Below are 13,403 nucleotides of genomic sequence, written 5' to 3' on the forward strand. Positions count from 1 at the left end.
GGAAACCACTTAAGCCGAGAGGCACCAAGCCCCAGCAAGCAAGTCCTTTCAGTTCAGACCTATTGTATTTTGGGTTGTATCACTGGTGGTGGTGGTCTAAGAGTATATGAAAACCAGGTCTGAACATGTATGGATTTGGATATAACAAAGGCCTTTAAGTGTGTATACCTAGTCAGAACTCAATATCAAATCAAAGTTAAATCTTCAATACCAACAGTCAGTTATTTCCTGGATTTTGGGGCAGTGAGAAATCAGTCTCCTTCTGAGTTCAGACTTCTGCTTGGCACTTCTCTAGAACAACTCATGAGCCTAGAGAGTTTTCTTGACTGTTTTGTTTTATCATACTAGATTGCATCATTTCAATTAGGACATAAATGCTTAATTTCAGCATAATAACCACAAGACACCCTATATACACATCTGTAATATTTCACACATGCCTATATATGCAGTGAAGCATTCAAAGTAGGCTGAAGCTAATAGACTGGTTCTCAGCCTTTGAGCTGCAGCAAGGCTGGGATGGACACAGCTGGTGGGAGAAGGGCAGTGCTGCTCACTCTTCATATGACTTCTGTATATTCTGGGTGCTCCTGAGGACACTGAGAAATCACAATCATGTTGATGGATGACTGTGTATTGCAGGAGCGGTCTGGAAACTAGGACCATGCATGGCAATCGGTTAGCTGAGGGGAATGTGCTCGAGCTTGTCTAGACAACAATTAACATGATGAGACATGTTTACAGAGCACAGGGGAGTGGGAGACGGATGGCGCCAAGGATGGAGCCAAGGAAAGGTAACACCTTGCTGTTAATTGCTGGTAGTTAACCGCCAATCAGGGATTGCCTAGTATGCAATGCTTAGCTTCAAGAACCAATCTGTTTAAAATGCACAGCTTCTGAAAGTGTGTATAAAATCTCGTGCTTCTGTACAATAAATTGACATTTGCTTGCATCAAGCTGTGTCCCGTCTCTTCATTCGCCGCAAATTGGTGACCCCGACGTGATGCGTTTAAGGATCTAACGTGAAGGTCTCTCGAGTCGCCTATCTGAGCGACATACAGCGAATCCCACAGAACTTTGAATGATCTGCTGAAAGGAAGCAGGAGCCGGCCTGAAATCCCTCCGGAGTTGAGAGGTGAGCTGTGGGAAATCCGTAATGGGGAATCAGGCTTCGTCCCCAGAAAGAGACGTATATGGACTCATGAAGGGTCTTCTAGTCAGATCAGGGAGTCCGTGCCTCAGTCTCCTCAAATGGTGACCCCTATGGTGGTGTTCCGAAGCCTTGGAAGAATAAGGACGGAAAAAAGACAGCTCGTGGAAGAGGGCTGCGTTCCGGAGGAGACGGCTTGGCTGAAGGATCGTCTTGCTGTCTGGACCAGGCGGACAACCTAAACCCCGAGGATAACACCTGTATGCATCGAGACAGGTGAGCAGCCAAGAAACTTTAGAGACTTTGAAAGAATGAAAGTGTGTACATACAGCAGCCAATTGTATGATGCTGCCGCGGAGGGGAACTCCGTGTCGGGAATGCATTTAGCACCTTGGTGGCAAATTCTGACTACTCTTTGCCAGATGTGGACTAACTCTACTATCGGTGCTAAACCAGAGGAAGCTGTAAATTCCACCGACAGCGCTACTCTTCTCAAGACACAGTCAGCGATGGCGATTCTGTCCACACCTCCTCTGCCCCCAAAGCTTCTGTCACTGATTGCAGCGACCCTCACAACACAGGATCAAGCACGGGAACAGGACAACTCAGACAATGATTTCATTGACTCTGATAAACCTTTTGATCCAGGTCCTATAGATCTGGAAAAGGAGCTAGACCTTTCCCCCACCCCCTCGTCTCTCCTGATGCATTGATTGTATTTTGGGGGGAGGGTGAAAGGGGGGTCTGAGGGATTGGTGACGGGAATGCAAGTGGGAAACACTTCAGTGATGGGTTTTGGGAGTCGCTATGGCATGTTCAGTATTTTGTCAGACAAATCAACCTGCAGAGTGGCAGCCTGTGCAAAACGAGGCTGCTAAAGAGTTAAGCAAAGCAGTGCGGGAAGGGAGGATTCATAATACATTTGCTATGTCCCTTCTTGAAGTGATGGCAGAGCCTTATACACTCACACTGCATGATTGGAAGTCATTGCTTTGTATGGTGCTAACTGATAGAGTATATGATGTGGTTATCTGATTTTTGTGAGCTATGTGTAGTGGCCTTGACTGAAAACCTTAATCGGGGAATTGCTGTTAACTATGAGCAGTTGGCTGGAGCAATTAACTGTGCCGATTCTGTGACTCAGGCAAGGTATCCCAGGGACAACTGTTTGCAAATGAATGAGATGGCTATTAAGGCAGTCAGGATGCGGGAGTCTTGCCATAGTCTTGCAGGGTCCTAGAGAGTCACTAACTTTAATACTAACTTGACTGATTGGCTTCAGAATATTTTGCAACAAGTCGAACATCAGGAAGCTCAAGGGTTGCTTTTAAAACAACTAGCTGTGATAATGCCAATGAAAATTGTAAACGGGCAACTTTCACAATCGCAACCCCAACATGTGTCAAATGATTGTAACGCAGAACTCACAGCAGACTGTAATTCTCAGGCTGAGTTCTGGAATGCAGCATAACACATTTTTGCTGCTCTAATCTCTTCTGTAAGAATAGTACACGCTCTTAACTTGCTTAGTAAATTAGGCTGCTAGCTTGCTAAACAAAGTAGTACTACAAATACTATTATTTTTTTTTTTTCTGGCTTATTAACAGATGTTGATTCTGTCCATCATATGTTGCTACAGAACCGAGTTGCTATTGATTTTCATTATTAGCACAGGGACACAAGTGTGAAGACTTTGATAGGATGTGTTACGTGAATCTGAGTGACCACTGTGAATTAATTTACAAAAGTATACAAAACTCAAAAGCCTTAAAACAAAGATCTGCAACAGAGCCAGGGGCAGGATGCCTTTGGTCTCTTCTCACGGCTCGGAAACTTTGGGCCATGACTCAAAAGTATTACAGGATTTATTATAATTATCTTTAACCACCTAATTGATGTTTGCCTTATGTCTCCCATTCTTTTTTTTTTTTTCCTGTATTCGGTATTTAGTTGATTGTAACATAAAGCAGGTCATGGTCACCCAGCTACACACACCCTTTGCCTCCTCGCAATTAACAAGCAAAAAAGAGGAGGATAGAGAATGTCTGAAGAGAGATGTAGGAGAGGATGCTGGAGAATATTTGACCTAACAAGAGATGAGAGAACAGCTGGGTATTGTGAAGGAGACTAGGAAAGATAAACATGGTTATCTAGTGTTTAATAGGTGTCTGCATGCTTGTAGTGATATATAGCTACGTAACTACATGAATGATTCCTGCCCTGAGCCTGGTGGAGCATACAGCTGCGGTTTGTCCGGGCTCAGAGATGTAAATAGGGGCTTCTCTGTTATGGTAAAAGTGTTTCTCTTTGCATAAAAAAGAGAAGGAACGAAGGGAATGACCCCAGAGGTATGTTCAGAGAAGGCATGCGATGTTTCGAACTTTTTGACTGAACCAGTTCTTGTTTGGTGTGCCCTTCCATCTATGTATAATGTTAATCCAAAAGAAGCTGATATTCTTTACACTTTGTCGATAATTGTCTTTCTGTAGATGCTAATGTAGTAGGAGGCTATGATGGGAACGTGTCGCAGCGGTTCTTCTCTTATCCAGAGTAACAGCAGGGAAAGCATTAAAGAGTTAAATCACCTTGTTTGGTAGGCAGTTAAGAATGTGAGTCAAAATTGCCACTGCTTTTTGTTGTTGGTTCAAGGACATGGCTGTGAGGATTTTAGGCGCCCCATTGCAGCAACATGTTAACAAAATCTGAGAAAACTTCAGCCTTTTTTGGCATCCATTCACTCAATTGGCAGTATTGTTTGTTTGCTATTACCTTGGTTGCTGTCATGTTTGCAAGGGCCCTGCAGAGCATGGCAAACCTGGTACCAGCTGTTCAAAAACAAAAAGGGGAAACTGTAAAATTGTACGGAACAAAGACAGTGGGTTATTTTGACATTGATAATATGTCTTAGTTGGTTTTTTTATTTGTTCTATTACTTGTGCCTTGTTTTTGCTCGGTTTCGGGGGTTCTTTTGTGCAACAGGAAGGGGGAGATGCAGGAGCGGTCTGGAAAGGTCTGGAAACTAGGACCATGCGTGGCAATCAGTTAGCTGAGGGGAATGTGCTCGAGCTTGTCTAGACAACAATTAACATGATGAGGCATGTTTACAGAGCACAGGGGAGTGGGAGACAGATGGCGCCAAGGAAAGGCAACACCTTGCTGTTAATTGCTGGTAGTTAACCACCAATCAGGGATTGCCTAGTATGCAATGCTTAGCTTCAAGAACCAATTAGTTTAAAACGCGCAGCTTCTGAAAGTGTATAAAAACGCCTGCTTCTGTACAATAAATTGACATTTGCTTGCATCAAGCTGTGTCCCGTCTCTTCATTCGCCGCAGTGTATGGCCAGGATAACTGTCCTTTTGTTCCATCTGTGTTTGGTTGGTTTTTTTTATTTCAGCTCCTTTCCCACAAAGTTTATAGCCTTTTACATCTTTATTCTTAAGACAACTTGGAGATTACATGATTTTGACAAATATATAACATGGGGTTTTTTCTGTTCTTTTTCTATATTAACACACATATGCAAACACATTCATTATGAGACTTACCACACCCTCGAACGACAGGGTGGTTCAGAGCAACTTTACTATTTCATTGGAGGCACAAGTCTGCACTTTTTGGCAAATATAATTCCATCTCTGCTGCCTGTGTCAGCAGAATACCTGTGCAGCATTTCCAGTGTCACTCAAATAGTTCTCGTAATCAAGCAATGGAACTTAGCTCTGCCAATATTTCCCTTTTTTTTTTTTTTTGCCTAAATTACTCTTGACAAGAAAGCATCTTCCTCGCTGATTTGACAATATATCAGCCTCAATTCCAATCTGTTACACCTTTGCTATTACATTTCTGGGTCATACTGTAGTGTTTTTTAATTTACTCTGGATACATAGTTCATAACAGCTCTTCCATATTCTTAAGTCCATTTACAGTTTCTTATACATTAAATATACAACTTAATCCTGACTACAGTTTCCCACTTAAAGTTTTACTGATTACCCGTGTGATCCAGAAGTAAATAAGATGTGATCTGAACAACTAAGAGCAGAGGGTCGTTATCTACCTCACTTTTGACCTAAGGAGGTCACATTCTGAAGCCAATGGTGTCCTCTACTACCACTTATATTGCTGCTTTGATTTTTCAGAGTCCCAAGTTTGTTCTACCTCTTTAATGTGCCTCCACATTCACGGATTAAAATCAACAGAGTGAATTTCCCCATCCTCACTGTCATCTTCATAGCTGTGTGACCGAACTCATGACCAACTAAAGGAGTCCAGACATTCATCAAGCATATCAGGTTAACAAACACAGGAATATTGCATGCAAGTAGATGGAGTCCTTTCAGATTTAGTTAGCCAAGTGTTTGTAAGAAATATTAATTTAATCACAGTGTAAATAAGAAAAAAAAGACCACAACTATGTGGAAATTTTTTGTGCACAATTTACTTCTTAGTTACCCTCCACCTCCCTGCTTCTGAAAAAAACCCCAACAAAATAATCACAAACCCCAACCTAAAATAGATGAAATCTTTTAATCTGTCTGGAGTTTATTTCTACCTTTCCTCCTCCTTTGCTCTGCTTTATGGGATGTACTGTTCATTCCTATTACCTCTTTATAGCTGTTTTGTTAAAGTTCATACCACAAAGACCTGTAAAAGAAATTTATGACTCTTGGGGTTTCAGCAAATTCTAAATAACCATAACATGAACATGAAACATTAATTAAAGATGCTGGAGTCTAAGTTATAACAGATGCTGACATTTAAACCCCTTGCACCATGTAAATTAAAAATGGTATGACAAACAGCGAGTAATTTGATGGTCAGGGGTTCATAATAGATACCTTAATATCTTTGTCATGAAAAACAGTCTGTCCTTGGTTTAACCCGTACTGAACAGCCCAGGGGTCCGGTTCATAAAGCATGACACTGTCTAAACACTTTTGCAGTAATTCATGTATCAGTCTGGGAATTGCATAGAATATCCTTGAGACTAAACAAATATGCAGGAAATTTGTGAACTAAATGTATTAATGTAAAAATAAATTCACTGTGTTATTCCTGCCTCTGCTTCAGCTGTCCACTGCTGAGTTTTAAGGCATTCTTCTCTAGATGATCCAACATCCCATATATAACGTGCAATTCAGATTTGTTTAATTAATTATTAGCTTAGTTAACATGAATCTTTCACATGATATCTGCACCATTAAAACCTGAGGTTGCTGGGCAGAGAAGATGACACCCTCTGCTTTAATCAGCCTACACCAAAAAAGGCAACACATAATGTAGGCTCTTCTACATTATACAGCTCAAACTGAGGAACATGCTTGCATATATGTTCTTTATGTTCACATAAGCAGTGGCCTAAAAGAAACTCTTGCACTCCTGTTGAGTCATGGTAGAAGATTCACATAAGCAATGCAGATAGCTGTATCTGAGCTGGGCACACCAGGTTCCATTACCAATGGAAATGTATACTTCCATAAAGACATTCACCATATCCTAAATTGGATATCTAGAGCAGACCAGCTGAACAGAATCACTGAACAATTTAGGTTGGAAGAGACCTCAGGAGGTCATCTAGTCCAACCTCCCACTAACTCCAAGTTCACTTTGAATACGTTACTTAGGGGCTTCTCCAATTCCCTCAAATATCCTAAAAGCACTGATTTCTTTTCCTTTGGTATAAGGGGTAACTAAGGTAAGGAGTCTGCACGAGACCTGTCTGTTAGAGGAGATGCATTCTGTAGGTCTTGGACCATGTATATATTCCTTGTCTCTTGCAAATGAGAGCTGAGACAGGCAATATAAGGGATTCTAACTTACCTGGCTTCATATTTTCCATTAAGTAGGAATCAGGTCCTGTTTGTTAACCAAGGGGCATTAATTTTTAAACTGTCCAAGTTTCTTGCAATGGGGAAAGCATGCTCTCAACCACATATCTCATTTTGACTCTACACCTACTGAAATTATCATTGTCTTCAAATACTTAATTAAAAATTTGGTTATGATAAATCCAGGAGAAAGCATGAGACCAATGTAACAGGCATACCCTGAAAATCCATGTGTAAGTCTAGAAAGAGAAGGACCTGCAGAGCGATTGTACTTTTCCAGGTTGGATGTTCAGCTAATGCTTCTGCTACCAGACACTGAGCTGGGTCAGAGGGCTACAAAGAATTTTCTACTCAAGAGCCTTAAGATAATAACTGGAAAACAAGGAGGATGGCTTGTTAGCTCATTATGAGTTCTTCACCTTTACTTCAGATTTGTTCCATCACTTTCCTTGCATACCTTTCCTGCTTTGTACTGCTATTTAATATCACTAGTTGTGTAATTTCAGCTCTCAAATTGCATACAACATTCCCTCCAGTGGAATCCTCACCTTGATGAATTGCCAAATAGTAATTATTATTCTTTCCAGAGCCTGAGATATGGACTCATGGCTGTAATTTCCAAGGTTTGAGAGACGAGAAATTTATGCTATACTTCTCTCCATCAGAGTTTTCATCTGAGATCATATTTCAAGCCCTTTCCTTTGATGATATGATTAAGATAATTCCTTTATGAAGTTCAAGCCTCCGTGAGATATCCAAGAAGGAACCTGATAGTCCTTAAGCTTCGCTTGCTTCCCCTGTGGATATCAGCAATGTATGAAGGGAAGAAGCATGCAGACAGGATGCCTGACAGTTTCAAATGATCCTAATTTTTTAATGTTAATTATCACGGCAGCATCTGCTGACCTCAAATATGGGACCTCTGTTCTTGTGAAAGCAATATAAAACTAAAAAAAAAGAAAACCTTCAGTAACCTTGTCCATACCAGGATTAATTTTTGTTAGCTTTTTTTGCTTGTTTCTTTCTTTTTCTTTTTCTTTTTCTTTTTCTTTTTCTTTTTCTTTTTCTTTTTCTTTTTCTTTTTCTTTTTCTTTTTCTTTTTCTTTTTCTTTTTCTTTTTCTTTTTCTTTTTCTTTTTCTTTTTCTTTTTCTTTTTCTTTTTCTTTTTCTTTTTCTTTTTTTTTTTTAATTAAATGTTGATGTGAAACTTTTTAAGTCCCGGTCATTGAGAAGATTATTCCAACTCTAACTGTGCCGAGTTCAAAAGTGGCTGTGCTTCACATCCTTCCTGAGAAGAATGGAAAAATAATAGGGTGTATACCGTAATACAGATAATTTGCATTTTCTCACAGGAATGCAGGGAACATTACACACATCTAGATATGTATAAAAAAAGTACGTGGTGTTTAGATTGGACTGCTGTGTATTATTTTGATACTCCTGGTCTGAAGACATCAAATGCTTTGGGAAAGAGATACTTACCCCCATTTTGCAGACTTCTGTCTACTGGTTTACCTAGCCCATCTGTGTCAATCACAGGGGGTTTCAGGAGAGCAAGATATTCTGTAATAAAGGTTTGTGGAATAGTCAAACAAAATAAACCCATTCTAACCTTTCCAGTTACTGACTAGCTTATGCCCTGAACCTGAATGTTTATGTTCTGTTTTATAAGTGTTCTTATCCTTTATTCAGTACTTTTGAAATTCTCATTTTCAACAGCATAATATGTTTGTTTCTTCAATACCCTCAAGCTATAACGTAAGGATTGATACTAAATCAGTCAAGGTATTACTGTCCTGCAGATACAAGCATGCCCCATAAAGGTGCTTTCTCATGAATATAAAATATATTTGGATTTTGAAATTAACCATTTCACTACTGAACTGTGTAGGAGGCACAGCCATTTCCATTACCTCTGTATAACTTGCCCAAATATTCTTTCCACTTGAAAACGCTTAAAAACTCATTCCATCAGTGGTGAAGGAGATAAAACATCTCTTTGTTACACATGCAATGTTCAATTCAAGGAAAAAAAAAAGCTTTGCACTGTTATATCCTAATCTTAATAATATATTAAGCTTTATTCTTGTTATGATACTGTTTTATAGGCTCATTGTTCATGAGATGGCCTTATTGTTCACGTACATGAACAGATGAACACATTTCTGCCACAGTTTCCACTACCTCCATAAATTGTGATTATAGATTGAAATATTGTATGCCTCATTATTTATTTATAACTGAATTTTTCTCAAGGATATTTTCCCATTCTTCTGTGTTATTTTGATTTAATGAAAGTGAAAGGCTGTAGAAAACCACGCAAGCAATCCAAAGTCCTTTCTTTCACCATGAAATGGCTTGAGGTGTGCCATAGTGTCCCTTCTTCAATAAGCATTATTTCCTGGCACAGTGTAATCTGAGTAAGTCATTACTTTGCTCATTGTTTAGCCTTCAAATCATGAAAGCATTTAAACACATACTTAAGTTTAGTGCCTGATTAAGTGCCACTGGAATAGGATTTAAGCACTTGCTTAAAATTAAGTGGGTGTTTACATTCTTTGCTGAGTAAGGATGAAATGCTAAATTGAAATCATATTTGTGTCTGAGTGGAAATTGTACATAAGTTTACTAAGAAAAGAAAGCAGATTTGATCATATTTTCTGCATGTTTAACTGTTTCCTCTCCCTCTTTTCTCCTTTCCAAAAAAGGTTTTGGACCTGGCAGCCAGATAGCATTTATAATATTGAATTAACTAATGCTTAAGTTGCTTTTTTTTCAGCTGATTGAAAACCAGGAGGAAATAGGGAACTGTCTGGGATCCAATTGATATAGAACAATGTGATTCTTTTGCTGAAAAGACAAATTGTCATGGTGAACACTGTGATATATAGCAAGGGAACAAGAAGAAATTGAGCTGAATAATATTGCGGGTTATGTCAGGAACAAGGGGAATCCTTTTAATGTATTGTGGGGGGAGATATGACATGAGAGGACATGTGAATGGCATAGAGACAGCAGCTTCAGTCTAATACCTTTCCCAGACTCAGTCAGCTTGAAGGCATGAACCCATTGGAAACCATTCTTCGTTGCTTCTGGTGAAACAGATCAGAGATTTAGGACATACTTATGTGCTTTTTGGTAATTGCCAAAGCAAGATACAAGCTAACACTAAATCAGGCTCTAATTCTAGCTCTAGAGAAAGGGCAGTGCTTATGATGATGGAGAAGGATCTAAAAAATCCCAACAGCAAACTAAAAACTCAATGGAATTTGTTCTCCATTGACATAACCTGTCATTTTTTGAAAATATTCAAACAAAAAGATCCTTTATTTTCTGCTGGATAATTGGTTGTGAAGACAAATCTGTATCAGCAGACCTGCTCTGCCCCTTTCCTTATGGCCTCAGTCAGTATTTCCTCAGGAATTTCCCTTCTAACTTACCTTGGACTTCTCAAATTTTGAAACCCTTTAGACACTTGTACCATTATCATCTGTGTAGGCCTGGTCACCCAAGTCTTTCCTTGTCTGCTCATTTTTGGCCCCCACCCCCTCACTTCCCCATGTCTCTGCCCATCTGGTTGTGGACACAGGTGGCTGATCCTCTATACAATGCCACCAAAGACCGTCTTGCAGTAACTTCACTGAAGCTTGCACCAAGCCCAGTTTCTGGGCAGCTGCTTGGTCCAACCCCATCTTCTCCGACTGCCCAGCACACCCTGGCTGTTGTTGTGCGCAAACTGCTGGAGATGGTGGGGTCACTGCTAAAATTCTTGCCAGATTTGGTAAGGCCAGAGTTTCAGTTTAAGGTCCCTGTTATCCTTAACACACTGCTGGGGTTGGGAGAAGGGGAAATGGAGCTTGCATTTTTCATCTTTGCTTCCCATCTCTTTTTTCAGTGTATTAGTTCATTCATGGAAGGATCTTAAATTAATAATCTTAAGACATGTTTGCAAGCATTTCTTTGATCAGCATCACAATTACTATTCATATAACACTGGTGGAACAGGAAAAAAAGCTAGTTATGATTCCTGCTATTTTGGTTGTTGTCAGTATTGCCAGAAAGAGATAAACCTTTCTTTCTCTCTCTCTTACGCTTCTGCCACCACCCCCCTCCACCCCCCACCCCCCTGTCCTTCAAGAAAATTGTCCTTTTATTTATTTTTACTCTGTCCAAGAGTGGCAGCTGATTTTGAAGTGTCAGACTATTATTTGTTTTTTGGATGTTACCATTTATTGCAAAGAGGATAAAATCAATGTGACATTTCCAGAACAATGATAGATAAAAATGATGAGTGGTCTTTAAACGCAGAAGGCTAATTTTTAAAAATGTCACTAGTGTGCTATTTCAGAGTTTGTCAAAGATAAAACAATAAAAGTTATAGATATGAAAACTAATAATATTTCACTGGGTAAGCTATAGATAAGCAGACCATACAGTATACAAGTTCTATATGCTTCTAAATATAATATGATAGACATGCTGTAAAAAGGACAGCATTAAATATAGTTACTTTGGGTTATTTGATTAGACGTTCATTTGTGAAGACCTTGATTTCTAAGGCTATGACCTTGCAATCAGTTGTTCTAGCAGGAACTCATAGACTGGCATTTTATACTATGGAGGATTCAAATGGACTCGAGGGACTGTGATTTGATGGCCAGGTTTTATGAGTTGCCTGAACAATATAGTCATTGTGCTTTTAAAGCTATTAGTGTGTCATACTGTGAGTGCAGGCCTTGCTTCAGAATGATGCTGAAATCTGTTCCTTGCTCTGAAAGGGTACTGTTTCCAATATACACCCTCCCTTCGTGGACTATTGACTACAGCAATTTGTGTGCATAGAGCATGGGAGACTCATGATTCCAAACAGCTCAAACAGACTTTAACAACAACTTGTGTGTGTGTATGTATTATTACTATTGCAACAGTTCCTGGCTATTTCATTTACAGGTCATGGATGAAAAACTAGTCCTGAAGGCAGAGACCTTCACCATTTGATATCGTTTGTAAAGCTATGTGAAATTAGTGAATAATTTTGCTCTGTTTTTAAGCTAGGATTTAGAGGCAGAAAGAGCTGGTGCGACTCAGTTGTGCTAATCTGGCATGAACCCTTTGATTAATAGGGGGAAAATGGAGAAGCAAGAAGTGAACATAAGTAGTAGGCCCCTTCCATGAGGGTACTTGACCTAAGAATGTGACTAACACACATTTGATAAATCAAGGGGTAGGAATATCTAAAATTTAATATGTTATGTATCCACAGAAAGAGAACTAATACTAGCACACATTTGCCAGCTATTGGACATAAAACCAGTGTGGCCTCTAGTGATCTTTGCTGGATTAGAATAGTTAATTCATATCTAAGATGGCAAAAGATGTTCTGTTATCATATCCAAAATGTCAGTAAATAAAATTTCAAAAGGATCACAGAAATTTAACTCATATTTGGACAACGTCTCTTTGTCTATCTGGATAGTATATTTACACGGTTCTAGTTTAACTTCTGTAGTTTACAAGTAGCTGCAAACCAGATGTCAGTATTTACCATGCTCAAATAGATGGCTTGTTTTGCAGTTGTGAAATATTGAAGTTAAAAAAAGGGAGGAAAAAAAAATCACACATAGCAGTTTAAGCTTGATGTTGGTTTTAAAACCTCATTTTGGGGGAAAAATAACTTCACAGTTTAACTGCAGATTAAATCTGATCTGATTCAGCTCTAATCATCTCATTAGAGGCAAATGAACATAAATTGTGAATCAACTTGGAAAGAAGACTGTGGGAAGATTTATGATAACTCCTCCCATCACTATGCTATAGACACGAACATTAAACAAAATATGAGGAAAAAGGAAGCAGTAAGCACCTGTTTAAGGCCTTGTTTAACCTTTTTCAGATCTATGAAGAGACACAGTTTGATCTGAGAGTTGGCAAATAGATCAATTTTAAAATTAAAGATTGCAAAACAGCAAAACAAAGAGGTAGAAATCACATTTCTAAGTGTCATGTTCAAAACCAGATGTGATAAGCTGTAAGGCTAAGCTTGGGTGGCTATTTGCTGAGGCTAAATCTAATTTTGTGCAATATTTGCACCTAGTTCCAGACCACTGCAATTCATCTGAAACATTTCTAGACGCTTACTTAACTATAAAATGTGTTTCATATTCTGCCTTTTCATAAATCTTTGAACAGCATATAACAGGATGGTCTGCCAGGGGACAGCTCTTCTTCAGCTTCAGGGGTTTACCTCCAAATATTGAAAAGCAACATGTGATTATTATGAGAAAATACACTTATTTCCTCTAGCCTTATTTCTACGCTTTGAAAAGAAAATGGTAAATATATGTTACCTTATGTACAGATTTCTCTTGGACCCCATTTACCCCAGCTAACACATGACAATATGCATTTAGAAATATTTTGAAG

This window comes from Falco peregrinus, chromosome W (genome assembly GCF_023634155.1).
Source record: "Falco peregrinus isolate bFalPer1 chromosome W, bFalPer1.pri, whole genome shotgun sequence".
In the NCBI taxonomy this organism is placed as follows: Eukaryota; Metazoa; Chordata; class Aves; order Falconiformes; family Falconidae; genus Falco; species Falco peregrinus.